The 18,818-nt window shown below is 37.2% G+C and overlaps 1 non-coding gene across 1 annotated transcript; it reads left to right on the top strand.

The window, feature by feature from the left end:
* The first annotated feature begins 15,366 nt into the window (after positions 1-15,366).
* LOC133051398 (U6 spliceosomal RNA) lies at positions 15,367-15,473 on the top strand. The gene has a single exon (XR_009691879.1). It is a non-coding gene; the product is annotated as a U6 spliceosomal RNA (small nuclear RNA).
* The last annotated feature ends 3,345 nt before the right edge of the window (positions 15,474-18,818 follow it).

The raw sequence follows: 18,818 nt of genomic DNA, 5'->3' as shown, positions 1-18,818 counted from the left end.
TGGAATTCCATCACCTCCCCTTTGTTCATAGTGATACTTCCTAAGGCCCACTTGACTTCACATTCCAGGATGTCTGGCTTTAGGTGAATGATCACATCAACATGATTATCTGGGTCGTGAAAATCTTTTTTTGTGTGTGTGAAAATCTTTTTGTACAGTTCTTTTGTGTATTCTTTCCACCTCTTTTTAATATCTTCTGCTTCTGTTAGGTCCCTACCATTCCTGTCCTTTATTGAGCCTATCTTTGCATGAAATGTTCCCTTGGCATCTCTAATCTTCTTGAAGAGATCTCTAGTCTTTCCCATTCTATTGATTTCCTCTATTTTTGCACTGATTACTGAGGAAGGCTTTCTTACTTATATAAAGCTATGTAAAATACATGACATGAGATATTTTTACCCTCAAAACTGTTTTGAAAACAATGTCTTTAATTGTTGAGGTTTATTAATTATTCCAGATGTAATGTATTAAAAATGAAGATACATTATATACTGGAAAGTAGCATTATATAAATTTTTATTAACAAAAAAACACATTGTGTTAAATATGTATAAACTACAGTGATCTGAAAGCACTTTAACAGTATCCTTTAAAAAAATGCTTATCTATGAATAGTGCCCTAGTTCACATATAAGAGAAATCTACAAGGAGCTATTTTATGTTGCATTCTAAATATATCTAAAATAAATATAAGGATTATTGTTCTATTTTATTTCCTTCCGTAACAACAACAAAAATCTTCACTTGATGGTTAATATTACTTTAGATCCACAGGAAAAGCTCCTGGATGTGAAATTGTTTACATGCATATTCAAATAAGTTACAGAATTAGGACTTTAGGTAGAGAAAGACAAAATAAACAAATTTTGACCCACAAAATCATAGATTTGGGGAGAGTAAAAGTGGTAAGAAAAAGGGGGTGGTGTAAGTAGTTTTTATTTAAATAATAGACATATACAAATGACATAAAAAAAATTGGCATGCTCCTTTATTTTTACTTTATGGTTTTAAATAGATGATTTCCAGGCAAGAATACTGAAGTGGGTAGCCATTCCCTTCTTCCAGGTTATCTTCCCTTCCTTTAGGGGATCAGTCGTGTCCAACTCTGTGCAACCCTATGAACCAGAGCCCTCTGGGCTCCTCTGTCCATGGGATTCTCTAGGCAAGACTACCAGAGTGGATTGCAGTTCCTTCCCCCAGGGAGTCTTTCGGACCCAGGGATCAAACCAGTGTGTCTTATATCTCCTGCATTGGCAGGCAGGAATTATAACAGACTGAATTATGGGAAGACAAACAACATAGCCCGCTGTTATATAAATTACAGTTGTCAATCGGCCTTAAGCATGTGCCCATTTCCACTCCCTTTCACTGATTGATTGTGCATACAAGCCCTACTTGGCACCAAGCAGAACCAAAAGGAGGAGACTGGAAGTATAAAAGGGGGCAAGCCAAGAGGGATCGATAGGAAGGATGACCTATCGAAGGATGATTGATAGGAAGACTCCTTTGGGAGTGTCTGATTAATAAAAGATATGTCTGCTTGAGCTGAACTGAGCTTTAACTTGTCTGTTGGTCTGCACGTTTTAGTCTGTCACTCCAAATTATTGTTGCAATGAGACAAGAACTGATGAAGAGATATAAACCAACATGACAGAAACAAAGCCAAAAATGTTTTCTCCTTTTATTGTATTACTGAGCACTTCACTAGCATCAGTACAAAGGTAAAACCTTAAAATTCTAGAATGATAGCATCTTTGTTTTCTTTACATATTTCAAATTCTTGTCTGTCTTTCCCACTAATCTAAATGAGCTGCATTTAGATTAATTATTAATTTGTATTAATAATTAATTAATTATTAGTTTGTTTATGAATCAACAAAAGAACTTGAAAGAAAAATGAGTCTCAGATCCATTATTCCATCATTCTGCTCCCTGGACAGCATTTGTACTCAGACTCAAAGAAATTTAAAAATAAATGAAGCAGGCAGCTTTCAGGCTTTTCTACATCCTCCTAGGAGGCAAAAATAATGTTTTTGTCCAGGAAACAGCCCAGCACAATTCAGTATCCCTGAGACTATTAACCATCACCAATAATGTTTATCAGTCTCTTGCCTTTAATGAAACAGGAGCAGAGAAATTGATTGGGAGGGGGTATGTGTGTTATCATAATACTGATCCTTGGGTAAAAAGTGCATTTATGAGCAAATCTAATACTGCCTAGCAACTGTCTCTAGGCAAAAGGTGGCTGGGAGTCGGGTGCTGCCGCCGCCTTTTAGGAGCCATCTGCTTGTTTCTACACACCTCCTGTGATATCTGTTTTGGATGATTTGAATTCCAGTTTTAAGGTAGAATTTTTCTTAGCCACTCTTAATATTAAATATTTTGCTTTTTAGTGACTGATACAATAAATGTACAATTATTACTTTTAATCCATATCTGAATATAATGTAAATATATAAATCTTCTAAACTACACTATACTCTGTCAGGAGCTTTAGTGATTTTTTAAAAATGTTCCTATCTGCTCCTTTTAGGCTTGACACATTCTTGAGTGGTCTAAGATGATAACCCAGGTTTCCAAGAGCATAAGATATGGTGTTAAACATACCCCAGGAACTTTCAACTGCTCCTGAAAAACCCATCCCTGGCCACCTTTTATGTCCACATTGTATTTCTACATTTCTACTCCTGCTACTGACTGGGATTTATTTTCTTGCTTCTGGCCTTTGCAGCAGGATACAGCTCAGCTAATAGCAGTGAAGCAGGCGTTTTCAGAGGAACCAAGGGTTACGCCAGAACTTGATGAGGGACAGACAGGCCATCTAATGGAGAAGCCTGTCCAGGGAGAAGGATGGTAGTGAATACCGCAGCCTCACACTGGCTGGGTACTTCCTAATACTCCTGGTCGTTGAGCCCCTCTAACCACATCCACGCTGCTTATTCCCAGAGTCCCCACGTGCTTCCCTAAGTATTCACAGCACTCAGTCAAACATCCATCTGTTCTTTGATCCCTGTGGATGCTTGGAAGCCTCACCCTCTTTCCTTGTCCATTTTCTTACTGCTGTCCAGTCTCTAAATTCCCAGTTCCACAGGGTCCTCTGAAAGCCCTATTCCTTTGCAAATGCACTTCCATCAACCTGTTTAGAGTGTATTCCATTGCATCTTTATCTCAGACCTTATTCATGTTTCAGCCCCCTCAAACAGAGCCTGCTCTTTGTGCATAAACTTAACCTCATAAACCAGAGCCCAGGGGCAGGTTGTCATGCACTTCAGCCACCTAGGCCACTTCCAGACTTCTCTTACTTTAATGAGAAGCCCTTCTTCATTTGGGAGACAATGCATATAGCATTTAGGATCATGGGATTTGGATTTGAACCCATATTTTGAGATGTTGAATAGGTCACACTACATTTCTGAGTCTCGATTTCCACATCTGAGAAAGGGGAGTTGTTCTTGTAAGGCTACGGAGATTAAATGTACTCATCCTTTTCAGAAATCTTTGCTACTTACCATGTGCTGGGCATTTTCTTCTAAGTACTCAACAAAACAAATCCTTCCCTCATGAAGCTTGTAGTTTCATGAGGCAAGAAGGTTGAATATACACAGATAATTACAAAACCTAATATGGGAGAAAATACAGGGTGTGGTAACAAAGGTTTATTTGGAGATGTAACTTAGGTGGTGGAGAGGTGGCCAGGAGGCCAGGCCTGAGGAGGTGCATTTAAAGTGAGGGGAGCAAGACAGGTAGGATTAGGCAGTGGGTCACAGGAAAGAGAGTTTCGTAGACAGAGGGGACCTTACAGGCTCTGTGAGAGGAACTGTGTGTCACAGAGCGTGGCTAGAGATGGAGCAGGGCACGCAGAGTGTGGGCCAGATGAAGGAGTTTTAATTTCACTTTAAATGTAATGAGAAGCAATGGTTTTACATAAGGGTGTAACATGACTTACACAGGTAAAAAACGTCTCTGAGGGCAGCATTTAGAACAGTAATTCTTCAGTAATTGCAGTTACATTCACGTGGGCTTTGCTCTGTAATGTTATTTTGAGTGTGGTCTCCCTGGGTCACAGTTTTTCTCTCTAACCCAGACTCCTGCTGCCTTCTGTTGATAAGCTCAGCTTCTTCTCCTATTTCAGAGCTCCTGACATCCTCAACTCCAGGGCCCACCCTACAGGAGACATCTTATATGCCAGTAAACTCCTGACCACAATTTCTGACTTTCTAATTCCTGCCACACTCACCCATGTCCAGGCCTCCAGGATGGTAGGAGATAAGGAAAGAAAGATAGGCCGGAGCCAGCTTGTGAAGGGTTGCCTTGAGGCTAAGGAACTTGAGATTCATCCTCCAAGCATAATAAGGCAGCACTGATGCTGGCACTTGCTGTTGCCTGTGCGTGCAACGCCCCTCTTCCAGGGTCTTCTTCCAGCTCCTAGTCATGCTTTAGAGTCTGGCTTGTGGCTCAGATGGTAAAGAGTCTGCCTGCAAAGGAGGAGAACCAGACTCGATTCCTGGGGTGGGCAGATCCTCTGGAGAAGGGAATGGCTCCCCATCCCGGTATTCTTGCCTGGGAAATACCAGGACAGAGGAGCCTGGTGTGGGCTGTAGCCCGCAGAGTCGGAACATGATTGAGCTACTAACACTTTCATTTCACTTTTGGCTTTTGTCTCTTCTAGGAAGACTGCCTTGGCAAAGAAGGTAGTTAATCATGTATACTGCATATAGTTCTTGGTGCTCTTCCACTGCATAATCAATGCTTTTTTTGTGGTCTTCCCTATAAGCCTGAACTCCTTGAGAGCAAGAACTTGTATTCTTATTGCATCCTCAGTACCTGACATAAATGATTTCATTAAAATTTGATTTTGTCAAGTTTTTTGAGTTTTCAGCTTCCACTAAAAAGGAAAATACCCTAATAAAAGATTGGCACATTGAAAGTAAACATTGGTAATTTCCTCATATAATTCTCTAAAACTGCGTTACTTTGCTAAAGTTTATCCAGATATCTTGGCTCTAAAAATTGGCATGAGGTTTTAAGAAAACTTTATATTTTTATGTACTTTAATTTGATTCAGTCAGTTCAGTTGCTCAGTCATATCCAACTCTTTGCAACCCCATGGACTGCAGCACACCAGGCTTCTCTGTCCATGGGATTTCCCAGGCAAGAACACTGGAGTGGGTTGCCATTTCCTTCTCCAGAAGATATCACTTTTCTATTGAAAAGAAGTTAAGTAAATGCAGTCAATTTTATTTACAATGTATTTAATTTGTTGTTGTTCAGTCTCTCAGTCATGTCCGACTCCCTGCTGCCCAATGGACTGCAGCACACCAGCCTTCTATCCTTCATCACTCTCTCCCAGAATCTGCTCAGACTCATGTCCTTTGAGTTGATGATACCGTGCAACCATCTCATACTGTCTCCCTCTTCTCCTGCTGCCCTCAATCTTTCCCAGCATGAGGGTCTTTTCCAGTGAGTCAACTCTTTACATCAGGTGGCCAAGGAATTGGAGCTTCAGCTTCAGCATCAGTCTTTCAGTGGATATTCAGGACTGATTTCCTTGAGGATGGACTGGTTGGATCTCCTTGCTGTCCAAGAGACTCTCAAGAGTCTTTTTCAACACCACAGTTCAAAAGCATCAATTCTTCAGTGCTCAGTTTTCTTTATGTGAAAGTTTTCTCAACTTTCACATCCATACATGACTACAGGAAAAACCATAGCTTTAACTAGATGGACCTTTTTCAGCAAAGTAATATCTCTGCTTTTTAATATGCTTTCTAGGTCTGTCATAGCTTTTCTTCTAAGGAGCAAGTGTCTTTTAATTTCATGGCTGTAGTCACCATCTGCAGCAATTTTTGAGCCCCAGAAAATAAAGTCAGTCACTGTTTCCACTATTTCCCTATCTATTTGCCATGAAGTGATGGGACAAGATACCATGATCTTAGTTTTTTGAATGTTGAGCTTTAAGCCAGCTTTTTCACTCTCCTCTTTCATCCTCATCAAGAGGCTCTTTAGTTCCTCTTTGCTTTCTGCCATAGGGTGGTGTCATCTGCATATCTGAGGTTATTGATATTTCTCCTGGCAATCTTGATTCCACCTTCATCCATCCTGGCATTTCATATGATGTACTCTGCATATAAGTTAAATAAGCAGGGTGTCAGTATACAGCCTTAACATACTCCTTTCCCAATTTGGAACCAGTCCGTTGTTCCATGTCTGGTTCTAGCTGTTGCTTCTTGACCTCCATACAGATTTCTCAGGAGGCAGGTAAGGTGGTCTGGTATTCCCATCTCTTTAAGAATTTTCCACAGTTTGTTGTGACCCACACAGTCAAAGGCTTTAGTGTAGTCACTGAAGCAGAAGTAGAGATTTTTCTGGAATTTTCTTGCTTTTTTGATGATCCAATAGATGACAACTTGATCTCTGGTTCCTCTGACTTTTCTAAATCCAGCTTGAACATCTGGAAGTTCTCAGTTCATGTACTGTTGAAGCCTAGCTTGGAGAATCTTGAGCATTACTTTGCTAGTGTGTGAGATGAGTGCAATCATGTGTTTGAACATTCTTTGACATTACCCTTCTTTGGGACTGGAATGAAAACCAAACTTTTCCAGTCCTGCGGCCACTGCTGAGTTTTCCAAATTTATTGGCGTGTTGAGTGCAGAACTTTCACAGCATCATCTTTTAGGATTTGAAGTAGCTCAGCTGGAATTCCATCACCTCTACTAGCTTTGTTCGTAGTGATGCTTCCTAAGGCCCACTTGACTCTGGACTCCAGAATGTCTGGCTCTAGGTGAATGATCACACCACTGTGGTTATCTGGGTCATTGAGATCCTTTTTGTATAGTTCTTTTGTGTATTCTTGCCACCTCTTCTTAATGTCTTCTGCTTCTGTTAGGTCCCTACCATTTCTGTCTTTTATTGTGCCCCTCGTTACATGAAAAATTCCCTTGCTATCTCTAATTTTCTTAAAGAGATCTCTAGTCTTTCCCATTCTATTATTTTCCTATATTTCTTTTTATTGATCACTGAGGAAGGCTTTCTTATCTCTCCTGGCTATTCTTTGGAACTCTGCATTCAGATGGATATATCTTTCCTTTCCTCCTTTGCCTTTTGCTTCTCTTATTTTCTCAGCTACTTGTAAGGCCTCCTCAGACAACCATTTTGCCTTTTTGCGTTTCTTCTTCTTGGGGATGATTTTGATCACTGCCTCCTGTACAATGTTACAAACCTCTGTCCATAGTTCTTCAGGCAGTGTGTCTATCAGATCTAATCCCTTGAATTTATTTGTCACTTCCACTGTATAATCAAAAGGGATTTGATTTAGATCATACCTGAATGGTCTAGTGGTTTTCCCTACTTTCTCCAGTCTAAGTCTGAATTTAAAATACCAGTTTATTGAAGTCTCATTCCTATCTGGGCCGTCTCATGTTTTTCTCTAGCTACACTAGATTACCTTTTTTATTAGTTTATTTGTTGTCCTTTCAGTATTTCTTTATGCAAAAACAAGTGAATATGAATGTATTTTTATATAAAAGATTGTCTTATGCTCTTTCACTCATTTGTGTCTGATTCTTTGTGACCCCCATGGACTGTAGCCCACCAGGCTCCTCTGTCCATGGAATTTTCCAGGCAAGAATACTAGAGTGGGTTGCCATTTCCTCCTCCAGGGGATCTTCCTGACCCAGGGATTGAACCTGCCTCTCCTGTATTTCATGCACTACATGGCCTAAAATATATACACACTTTTATTCTTGGCTTTTTTTAACATGAAAATTTATCCTAGAGATATTTCCAAGTCAGTAGTTGATACAGATATTCCTTAGTCGTTCTTGTGGATGCAGAATTTTTTATATACCATGATTTATTCAAGTATATAAATACTGTTGGATATAAATCCATACTGCTGAATGCTGCATTCTAGTCTTTTGCTTTTACAAACAATTCTGCAAAAAATAAACCATCATTTCAAACTGTCATTTCAAATTAGCACAGATATATAGTTAGGCACTCATATGTATATATTTGTATGTGTATGCACGTTACACACAATATCTGTGTCTTCCTATGTGATGTACACACATACGCACACACACAGGCTTCCCAGGTGGTACAGCGGTAAAGAACCTGCCTGCCAATGCTGGAGACTCAGGGGATGTGGGTTTGATGCCTGTGTCGGGAAGATCCCCTAGAGAAGGAAATGGCTACCCACTTCAGTATCCTTCCCTGGAGAATCCTATGAACAGAGGAGCCTGGCAAGCAATAGTCCATGGAGTTGCAGAGAGTCAGACATGACAGAGCACACGCATCAGCAAAATAAATCTCCTACACATATGCATGAGATTCTTAAAATTTAGACAGTTACATCAAGAGTAAATGCATCTGAGATTTTGGTTGATAATTCCAGAAATTCTTTCCTAATGGTTATTTCATTTTCTGCACCTACCAACAATATTTGAAAGTGTCCATTTCTCCATAGCCTTCTCTCCAACAGCATGTTATAACATTTTAGGATTTTGCCAATCTCATGGTTAAGCAGTTATATCTCAGAGTAGTATTAATTTGCATTTTTACTAGTGAAGTTAGCACCATTTTATAGCTATTGATTTAGCGGCTATGCTATTGGTTTTTTTCTGTGACTTGTCCATTCATATCTTTTGGTTACTTTTCTATAAAGTTAGTCTTTTTCTTCTCTATTCCTAACAGTTTTTCATGTATGTTGAGAATGTAAGCGTTTGGTCTGTGCTATGAGTGGGAAATATCTTGCCTATTTTGTTATGTTTGTTTTAACTCTGCTAATTACATGTTTCTGACATGCAGAAGTGATGATTTCATTTGTATTTACTTCTAACTGTTAGTCTTTCCAAAATTTGAGTCACAGTTAAATAGTTACGATAAAATACTTTCCCAAGGTTATAATAAAAACCACCTTTGCTGCTTCCTAATACTTCTAAATTTCATTTTCTTACATTTAAATCTTTGATCCATTTGGATCTATTTGTTTAACTTGATACATAGCATCAGTATGGAATCTGCCTTATTTTTTCCAACTTGCTACACAGTTTTCCCAAGACTGTTTATTAAAAAGTCTATCTTTACTGTTTGATTTGATGTGCAGTGTTCATTGTACACTAAATTCCCATAGGTATTCAAGTCTCTCTCTGGACTTTCTATCCTATTTGATTAGTCTGTCTTTTCATGAGCCAATCCTATAATTTAATGATCGATGCATTATAGTATTTTTACACTGCAGAATTTTCCAGATTATTCTTCTTTGATCACTTATTTTTTCCTGGGCTCTTTAAAATTGGTTTATCTAGTTCCAGAAAATAATCCATATTTTTACTGTTTGTTCTTTGATAATTTAAAAATATCACACATTGCTTTATGATATTGTCTTCCCATTAAAGAACACAATACATCTTTACATTAATCTGAGTTGAATTGTTTTCACTGCAATATAATTGACAAATAAAATTTAGTTAATAGTTTCAGGTGTACAGCATACTAATTTGATATAGTTGCTTGGCCAAAAAGTTGGTTCAGGATTTTCCCATAAGATGGCTTTAGTAGCACTTAGTCTTCAACTTCATTCAAAACATTTTTTTAGATTGTGTTATGACAGCTGTCATATTGGCATGCATTTTTTTAAAAATTGGCAAATTTTTTGTAGATGTTTTATTATTGAAAATGAAGAAAAGCAAAATTTTTAGCATATTATGCTTTGTTATTTCAAGAAAGGTAAAAACACAAATAAAACACACAAAAAAAGATTTTTGCAATGTATGGAGAAGGTTCTCTGAGTGACCAAACATGTGAAAAGTGGTTTGTGAAGTTTCATGCTGGAAGGTTTTCACTGGATGATGTTCCACAATCAGGTAGACCAATTGAAGTTGATAGCAATCAAATTGAGACATTAATTGAGAACAATCAACATTATACCGTGTAGGAGATAGCCAACATACTCAAAATAGCCAAGCCTTGATAATCGTTTGTACCAGCTTGGTTATGTTAATTGCTTTGGTGTTTGGGTTCCACATAAGTTAAGCAAAAAAAACTGAACTGGACATATAAGTCAGTCAGTCAGTCAGTCAGTTCAGTCACTCAGTCATGTCTGACTCTTTGCGACCCCATGAATTGCAGCACGCCAGGCCTCCCTGAACATATAAGTAAGATCATAGAATATTTGTCTTTCTCTCATTGTTTTATTTAGTCTTTCTCTCATTATTTCACTCGGTATAGCACTCTCAAGGTCCAAATGACAGGATTTCCTTCTTTTTATGGCTAAATTATCATAAATATTTACTCAACATCTGTCTTGTCCATTCATCCATCAGTAGTAGACATTTCAATTGCTTTCATATCTTGGCTCTTGTGAATAATGCTGCAGTAAACATGAGCATATCTTTTCAAGTTAATGTTTTTGTTTCCTTCAAAAAATACCCAGAGGTGGAATTGCTAGATCCTATGGTGGTTCTAGTTTTAAGTTTTATTTTTATGTTTATTTTTATGTTGGAGGATAGTTGATTTACAGTGCTGCGTTTCAGGTGTTCAGCAAAGCGATTCCGTTATATATATTCATGTATCTATTCTTTCTATTCTTTTTCAGATATTTTTACCATTTAGGTTGTTACAGAATATTGAATAGAGTTCTCTGTGCTATCCAGTAGGTCCTTGTAGATTATTTAATATATAATAGTTTGTACATGCTAATCCCAATCTCCTAATTTATCCTGCCCCACCCCACCTTTCCCCTTTGATACCTATAAATTTTTTTCTAAGATCTGTGAGTCTGTTTCTGTTTTGTAAATAAGTTCATTTGTATCATTTTTTAGCATCCACAAATAAGTGATATCATATCTTATGATATTTGCCTTTCTCTCTGACATATTTCACTTAGTATTATAATCTCTAGGTCCATCCATGTTGCTTCAAATGCATTATTTCATTCTTTTTTATGGCTGAGTAATATTCCATTGCGTATGTGTACCACATCTTCTTATCCATTCTTCTGTCATTGAACATTTAGATTGTTTTCATGTCTTGGCTATTGTAAATAGTGCTGCAAGGAACTGTGGGGTTTATACCTCTTTTCGAATTATGGTTTTCTCCAGGTATAGGCCTAGGAGTGGAATCACTGAACCATATGGTAGTTCTATTTTTAAGTTTTTTATGAACCTCCATACTGTTTTCCATAGCAGCTGCACCAGTTTACATTCACACCAACAATGCACAAGGGTTCTTTTTTCTCCACATCCTCCCAAGTTAAGTTTCATATCCTTTGTATTAGAAAGATTCTCCTCTGGGTTCTGGGTATTTCTTAAGCCCTGAATATTTCATCTTTTGTTGTTATTGAAAGGGAGTCTATTTACATTATTTCTGTCATTGTTATTTTAATAGATTAATTTCTGTATAATAATCATTTTATATCAGACTACTTTGATTTCTCTTTAGTTGTCAGTTTCATTTGCTGTCTCTTGGACTTTTTCAAGTGTATGATCATACCATCTGCAAAATGGAGATAATTTAATTTTTTTCCAATTTCTGTACCTTTAACTTCCTATGGTTTTGGAGGTATTAGGCAATTAATTAGACAGTGTGAAGTAGTAGTGATTGTTGTAGAAGTTTGATAGTTTGATAATGAGTTTGTCTAGTTTCTGACTTTAGGAGAAATATCTTTGGCCTTTCTCCATTAGGAAATACGGTTGCCTTAGGGCTGAGATAAAATATGTCCAATCATATAAGTGAAGTTTTCATCAACTCTTATTCTGAGTGCTTTTTTTGGAAATCAAGGGTAGATTTATTTTTAGCAAATTTATTTTCTGTGCCTATGTGCATGCACGCTAAGTCGCTTCAGTCGTGTCCGAGTCTTTGCCACCCCATGGACTGGTGCCTGCAAGGCTCCTCTGTCCATGGAATTCTCCAGGCAAGAATACTGGAGTGGGCTGCCATGCTCTCCTCCAGGGGATCTTCCCTCCTATGATTATATATAAATGTAATTTTCCATGGATTTATTAATATGCTAAAATACAGGACTAAATGTTGTACTATTGAACAATTCAGACGTTCTTGTACAGGAGGGGGGGAGGAACCTGAGTTGATTATGACAGATAGTTCTCTTTCTGTGCTATTTATTAATATTTTACTGTCTTTTTAAAGTGATATTCACAAATATAATTCATCTTTTTGCATTCTATCAGTTTTAGTATCAATGATTTATGAGATAATTTTGAAGTTTTCATTATTCTGAGAACTGAGACATTTTTCTGAGATCTGAGACAGTTTAAATAATGTTAGACTTACCTATTCTCTAAAGATTTCTCTGTGAAACTAGGAAATAGTACTTTTGGAGGGGTGGAGTAGATATATGCAATTAAGCTAGTTTGCAACCACTTCTTTCAGATTTCCCTCCATTCCAATACACAACTTTAGTATCCAACAGTGTTTTCCCGTGATACTCTTGACTGTACTTTAGCTACTACAGCCTAATTTGTAAGTTCCAATAGAAATCAAGTTCAGTAGAATTCCTAAACCTGCTGGGGTAAGTTTTGGTTGAATACTTTTTCCTGGGAATTTATCTATTTCTTTATTTATTTTTCATACAGTTGTACAAAATAGTTCTATAATCCCTTTTGTTTTTGTGATTATTTCCATTTTTTTGTGTCTTATTTTTTGACTGTTTGATATTTTTGGATTGGTAGGTAAATTAAAGTATCCTGTTTGTAGTGTATTTCTGTTTCTCCGTGTATAGTCTATGGGTTTTTACTTCATGAAAGTTAGTTATTGTTAAGTCACTTATTTGGTACCTAGATATTCATTTCTTATATTCCTTTTGAATTCTTACCCTTAGCATTAAAAAAAAGTCTTTTAAAATTGCTTTTTGATTTCAGTTCTGCATTCACTGATACCAAAATCACTGCCATGCTTTCTTCTTGTTAGTATTTCTTCATCTTTTTATTCTTCTCTTTACTGAATTGCATCCGCCCAGTTGTGGATGGGACTGGTGATAGAAGCAAGGTCCGATGCTGTAAAGAGCAATATTGCATAGGAACCTGGAATGTTAGGTCCATGAATCAAGGCAAATTGGAAGTGGTCAAACAGGAGATGACAAGAGTGAACATTGACCTTCTAGGAATGAGCAAACTAACATGGACGAGAATGGGTGAATTTAACTCAGATGACCATTATATCTACTACTATGGGCAGGAATCCCTTAGAATAAATGGAGGAGCTATCATAGTCAACAAAAGTCCAAAATGCAGTACTTGGATGCAATCTCAAAAATGACAGAATGATCTCTATTCGTTTCCAAGGCAAACCATTCAATATCACGGTAATTCAAGTCTATGCCCCGACCAGTAATGCTGAAGAAGCTGTACAGTTCTATGAAGGCCTACAAGACTGTCTAGAACTAACACCCAAAAAAGATGTCCTTTTCATTATAGGGGACTGGAATGCAAAAGCAGGAAGTCAAGGAACACCTGGAGTAACAAGAAAATTTGGTCTTGGAGTACGGAATGAAGCAGGGCAAAGGCTAATAGAGTTCTGCCAAGAGAACGCACTGGTCATAGCAAACACCCTCTTCCAACAACACAAGAGAAGACTCTACACATGGACATCACCAGATGGTCAACACCGAAATCAGATTGATTATATTCTTTGCAGCCAAAGATGGAGACACTCTATACAGCCAGCAAAAACAAGACCAGGAGCTGACTGTGGCTCAGATCACGAACTCCTTTTTGCCAGATTAAGACTGAAATTGAAGAAAATGGAGAAAACCACTAGACCATTCAGGTATGACCTAAATCAAATCCCTTATGACTATACAGTGGAAGTGAGAAATAGATTTAAGGGACTAGATCTGATAGACAGAGAGCCTGATGAACTATGGACGGAGGTTCATGACACTGTACAGGAGACAGGAATCAAGACCATCCCTAAGAACAAGAAATGCAAAAAAGCAAAATGGCTGTCTGAGAAGGCCTTACAAATAGCTGTGAAAAGAAGGGAAGCAAAAAGCAAAGGAGAAAAGGAAAGATATTCCCATTTGAATGCAGAGTTCCACAGAATAGCAAGGAGAGATAAGAAAGTCTTCCTCAGTGATCAATGCAAAGAAATAGAGGAAAACAACAGAATAGGAAAGACTAGAGATCTCCTCAAGAAAATCAGAGATACCAAGGGAACATTTCATGCAAAAATGGGCTCAACAGAGGACAGAAATGGTGGGACCTAACAGAAGCAGAAGATATTAAGAAGAGGTGGAAAGGATACACAGAAGAACTGTACAAAAAAGATCTTTATGACCCAGATAATCATGATGGTGTGATCACTCACCTAGAGCCAGACATCCTGGAATGTGAAGTCAAGTGGCCTTAAGAAGCCACTATGAACGAAGCTAGTGGAAGTTATGGAACTCCAGTTGAGTTATTTCAAATCCTGAAAGATGATGCTGTGAAAGTGCTGCACTCAATATGTCAGCAAATTTGGAAAACTCACCAGTGGCCACAGGAATGGAAAGGGTGAGTTTTCACTCCAGTTCCAAAGAAAGGCAATCCCAAAGAATGCTCAAACTACGGCACAATGCACTCATCTCACACACTAGTAAAGTAGTGCTCAAAATTCTCCAAATCAGGCTTCAGCAATACATGAACCGTGAACTTCCAGATGTTCAAGCTGCTTTTAGAAAAGGCAGAGGAACCAGAGATCAAATTGCCAATATCCGCTGGATCATCAAAAAAGCAAGAGAATTCCAGAAAAACATCTATTTCTGCTTTATTGACTATGCCAAAGCCTTTGACTGTGTGGATCTCAATCAACTGTGGAAAATTCTTCAAGAGATGGGATCACCTGACCTACCTCTTGAGAAACCTGTATGCAGGTCAGCAAGCAACAGTTAGAACTGGACATGGAACAACAGACTGGTTCCCAACAGGAAAAGGAGTACATCAAGTCTGTATATTATCACCCTGCTTATTTAACTTATATGCTGAGTACACCATGAGAAATGCTGGGCTGGAGGAAGCACAAGCTGGAATCAAGATTGCCAGGAGAAATATCAATAACCTCAGATATGCAGATGACACCACCCTTATGGCAGAAAGTGAAGAAGAACTAAACAGCCTCTTGATGAAAGTGAAAGAAGAGATGGAAAAAGTTGGCATAAAGCTCAACATTCAGAAAACTAAGGTCATGGCATCTGGTCCCATCACTTCATGGCAAATAGATAGGGAAACAGTGTAAACAGTGGCTGACTTTATTTTTCTTGGCTCCAAAATCACTGCAGATGGTGACTGCAGCCATGAAATTAAAAGACGCTTACTCCTTGGAAGGAAAGCTTTGACCAACCTAGACAGCATATTAAAAAGCAGAGACATTACTGTGCTCGCTTCGGCAGCACATATACTAAAATTGGAATGATACAGAGAAGATTAGCATGGCCCCTGCGCAAGGATGACACGCAAATTCGTGAAGCATTCCATATTTTTAAGTACACTTGATTCAGTCCAGACTTTAGTGTATTTTAAATTTTTCATAGTTTATAAAGTAAAGTTATAAGTAAAACAAAATAAATAAATAAATAAATAAAAAGCAGAGACATTACTTTGCCAACAAAGGTCCGTCTAGTCAAAGCTATGATTTTTCCAGTGGTCATGTATGGATGTGAGAGTTGGACTATAAAGAAAGCTGAGCACCAAAGAATTGATGCTTTTGAACTGTGGTGTTGGAGAAGACTCTTGAGAGTCCCTTGGACTGCAAGGAGATCCAACCAGTCCATCCTAAAGGAAATCAGTTCTGAATATTCATTGGAAGGACTGATGCTGAAGCTGAAACTCCAGTGCTTTGACCACCTGCTGCAAAGAACTGACTCCTTTGAAAAGACCCTGATGCTGGGAAAGATTGAAGGCGGGAGAAGTAGGGATGACAGAGGATGAGATGGTTGGATGGCATCACCAACTCAACGGACATGAGTTTGAGTAAACTCTGGGAGTTGGTGATGGACAGGGAGGCCTAGCGTGCTGCAGTCCATGGGGTTGCAGAGTCAGACACGACTGAGCGACTGAACTGAACTGAACTGATGTTGGTCCCATAGATAGCTTTCTGTTTAAGCAGAATATTCTTCTCGACCACTCAAGTCAATGAAGTAGTTGGGGAAAAAATGGAGTGAAAGTCTTTTGAAGGAAAAGAAGCCATAAATGTGGAATATATACAGTAGAGACAATTATAATTTAAACTTTATGAATCATAAAGAAGTCTTGGAAAAGAAAATAGAATTGCTAATAGAGCCACAGAGGCAACACCTGAGAGAAACATGTTGGACAGTAATCTGTCTCCCATTTAGGACTGCAGAGGTAAGGCAGGAGGGCTTTATGCCTTTTGATTCCTCCATCAGTAAAATTGGAATGATCATGTCCCCATGCTCACTTAACAAAATACCAGGGAAATAGTTATTTAAGAGTCTTGTTTAAGGTTTATTGGTAATAAACACAATCCAAACTTAAACTCTGATAGACATATCTGAGGAAGCCTATGGATTTTTCTTGCTTAAGATGTTGGGCACATGGGAGCAATTTCTCAGGAAACATTTTAATGAAAATTTCTTATCTGGAATACACTGATGATAGATTTATCATTTTAAGTAGTTACTTATTTATCTAGATATTTGAGAGTAAATTTTTTTTTATTTCACTAGAAATAAATGAATAAAAGTTCTTATACAAGCAAATACCATTAGAAGGTAAGCAGAAGAGTGCATTACAATAAATGTGAGCAAGACTGTCCCAATGTTGAAACAGATTACTGTATCATGTTGAGAGAGACGTCATCCAACTGCTGTGTTTTTTGACTTTAGGATTTGGTTTCTGTTAGGTCACCCAGGGGATATCAAGTTCTACAAAGTTTTGTCTTGCCCTGTGATTTACAAATCTGAGATCTTGACTTGGAATTCACAGTTTTCTCTAGTGTATTTATAACTTCCTTTGGTTTTCCTCTATTTGACACATCTTAAGTTCCCATTAGGTACTAGGTACTCAGCTAGGAATTGGGCATGCTAATGAAAAGACATCTTCTGGTTTTTTTTTAACTTTTCTATTGGAGTACAGTAAATTAACAAGATGGTGTTAATTTCAGATGTACAGCAAATTTAGTCAGTTATACATATAAATGTTTCTATTTTTCAAATTATTTTCCCAATTAGGTTTTTATATTGAGCAGCATTACCTGTGCTATACAGCACGTCCTTGTTGGTCATCTCTTTTATATACAGCAGTGTGTATGTGTCCATCTCACACTTGCTAACTAAATCATTATTTCTGTCATTTGAGTGAGAATACATAAATGCAAACCATTCATTACAACTAAGTATATCTTATTAGGGACACACATATAAAATGTAATGGGAGGATAGGGAAAAGTGCTCCTAAATCAGTCATGTAGATTATGACTAGTTCCTTGGCCACTAACTGTGGATCCGTGGTTTCCCATTTTCAGAAAGAATATATAGGAATTTTAACAAATCATATTATACCAAGTTCCAGTATGTTTGTGTATCTATTTTTTAAACCAATGATTCTTAGGATTAGGATTACATCTTGTAAATCTTTTTCAGCCATCATTTAGAAAAGGTAGCGTGAGAGGTCTTGAAAAAACAAGACTCTAATATCTATGGAGAAACTATTCAGTTGGGCTCACAACTACTGAAGGAGACTGGTAATAGTTTAGTGAACCTGATAACTTCAGGTTATTTTTTCCTGAATAAAAACCCTGAGGTTATCTGATTCACTTGGCCACAGTTAGTAGCCAAGATGTTAACTGATGATTTATAGTGAAGTAACAATTTTTTTTTTCTCTTTGCAAGATATTTACTTTAAAAACTTAGTTCTGAATTTCAGCAGAGAGACGAATCTTTGTTCCGGAATCATAAGAGCATGCTTCTTAAAAATAAAATTGAATCTAATTTATGCCTAATGTTGGAATTCTGGTACTTGAAAGAAAAGAACTCAAGGATTAAATTTATTATAAATTTTAACAATTCTTGAAGTAGTAATTATTTTATTTAAGTACTTCCAATTACTATCTTTAATTAGATATTTCTGAGCAGATGTTTTTGGTTCTCAGCTAGGTGGATTTTTTATAATGTACAATAGAATGGAAAGATTTCCATAGGCTAAAAAGATAATAACACTTTTATTCATTGAGTGCACAGTAATTACCAGATGTGTTTCTAATAGTGATAAGCATTTCTAATTTTGGAATATCATAAATAATGATGCTGTAAATGTTCTTGTCTCTTGGTGCACATGCACATAAATTTTTATTATGAATGTGATTTTCATATCTTATGATAGGAAAATATTTAGCTCTAGATAATAGCACCAAACATCTTTCAAAATGATTGTCCCAATTTTCTTCCCATTTGTAGCATACGAGAGTTCCAGTTGTACATTATCCTAACCAACATTTGGTGTTCTCCCAAGTCTGAGGGGTGTCTAATGGTATCTTATTTTGATCTTAATTTGCATTTCATAGTGACTAGTAATGATGAGCATATTTGCATATATTTATTAATCCTCTTTTGTAAAATGCCCACTTAGATATCCTCTTTTGTAAATTGCCCATTAAAATTTTTAGCATTTTAAAAATTGGGTTATCTTTTTCTTGCAGAAGTTACTTTTATTTTATATGTGAGTCCTGTTTAAGATATCTTTATTGCAATTATCTTTTCCTATGATATGTTTCACATATTCATTCTTAGTATCATTTCATGAAAAGAAGGTCTTTCTTTTCATTTAATATTATTACTTAGTCTTATTTATGGATATCCTTTTTGTGTT

This window comes from Dama dama, chromosome 33 (genome assembly GCF_033118175.1).
Source record: "Dama dama isolate Ldn47 chromosome 33, ASM3311817v1, whole genome shotgun sequence".
Taxonomy (NCBI): domain Eukaryota; kingdom Metazoa; phylum Chordata; class Mammalia; order Artiodactyla; family Cervidae; genus Dama; species Dama dama.
The sequence above is the reverse complement of the archived record's forward strand: the minus strand, read 5'-3'. Positions and strand labels throughout refer to the sequence as shown.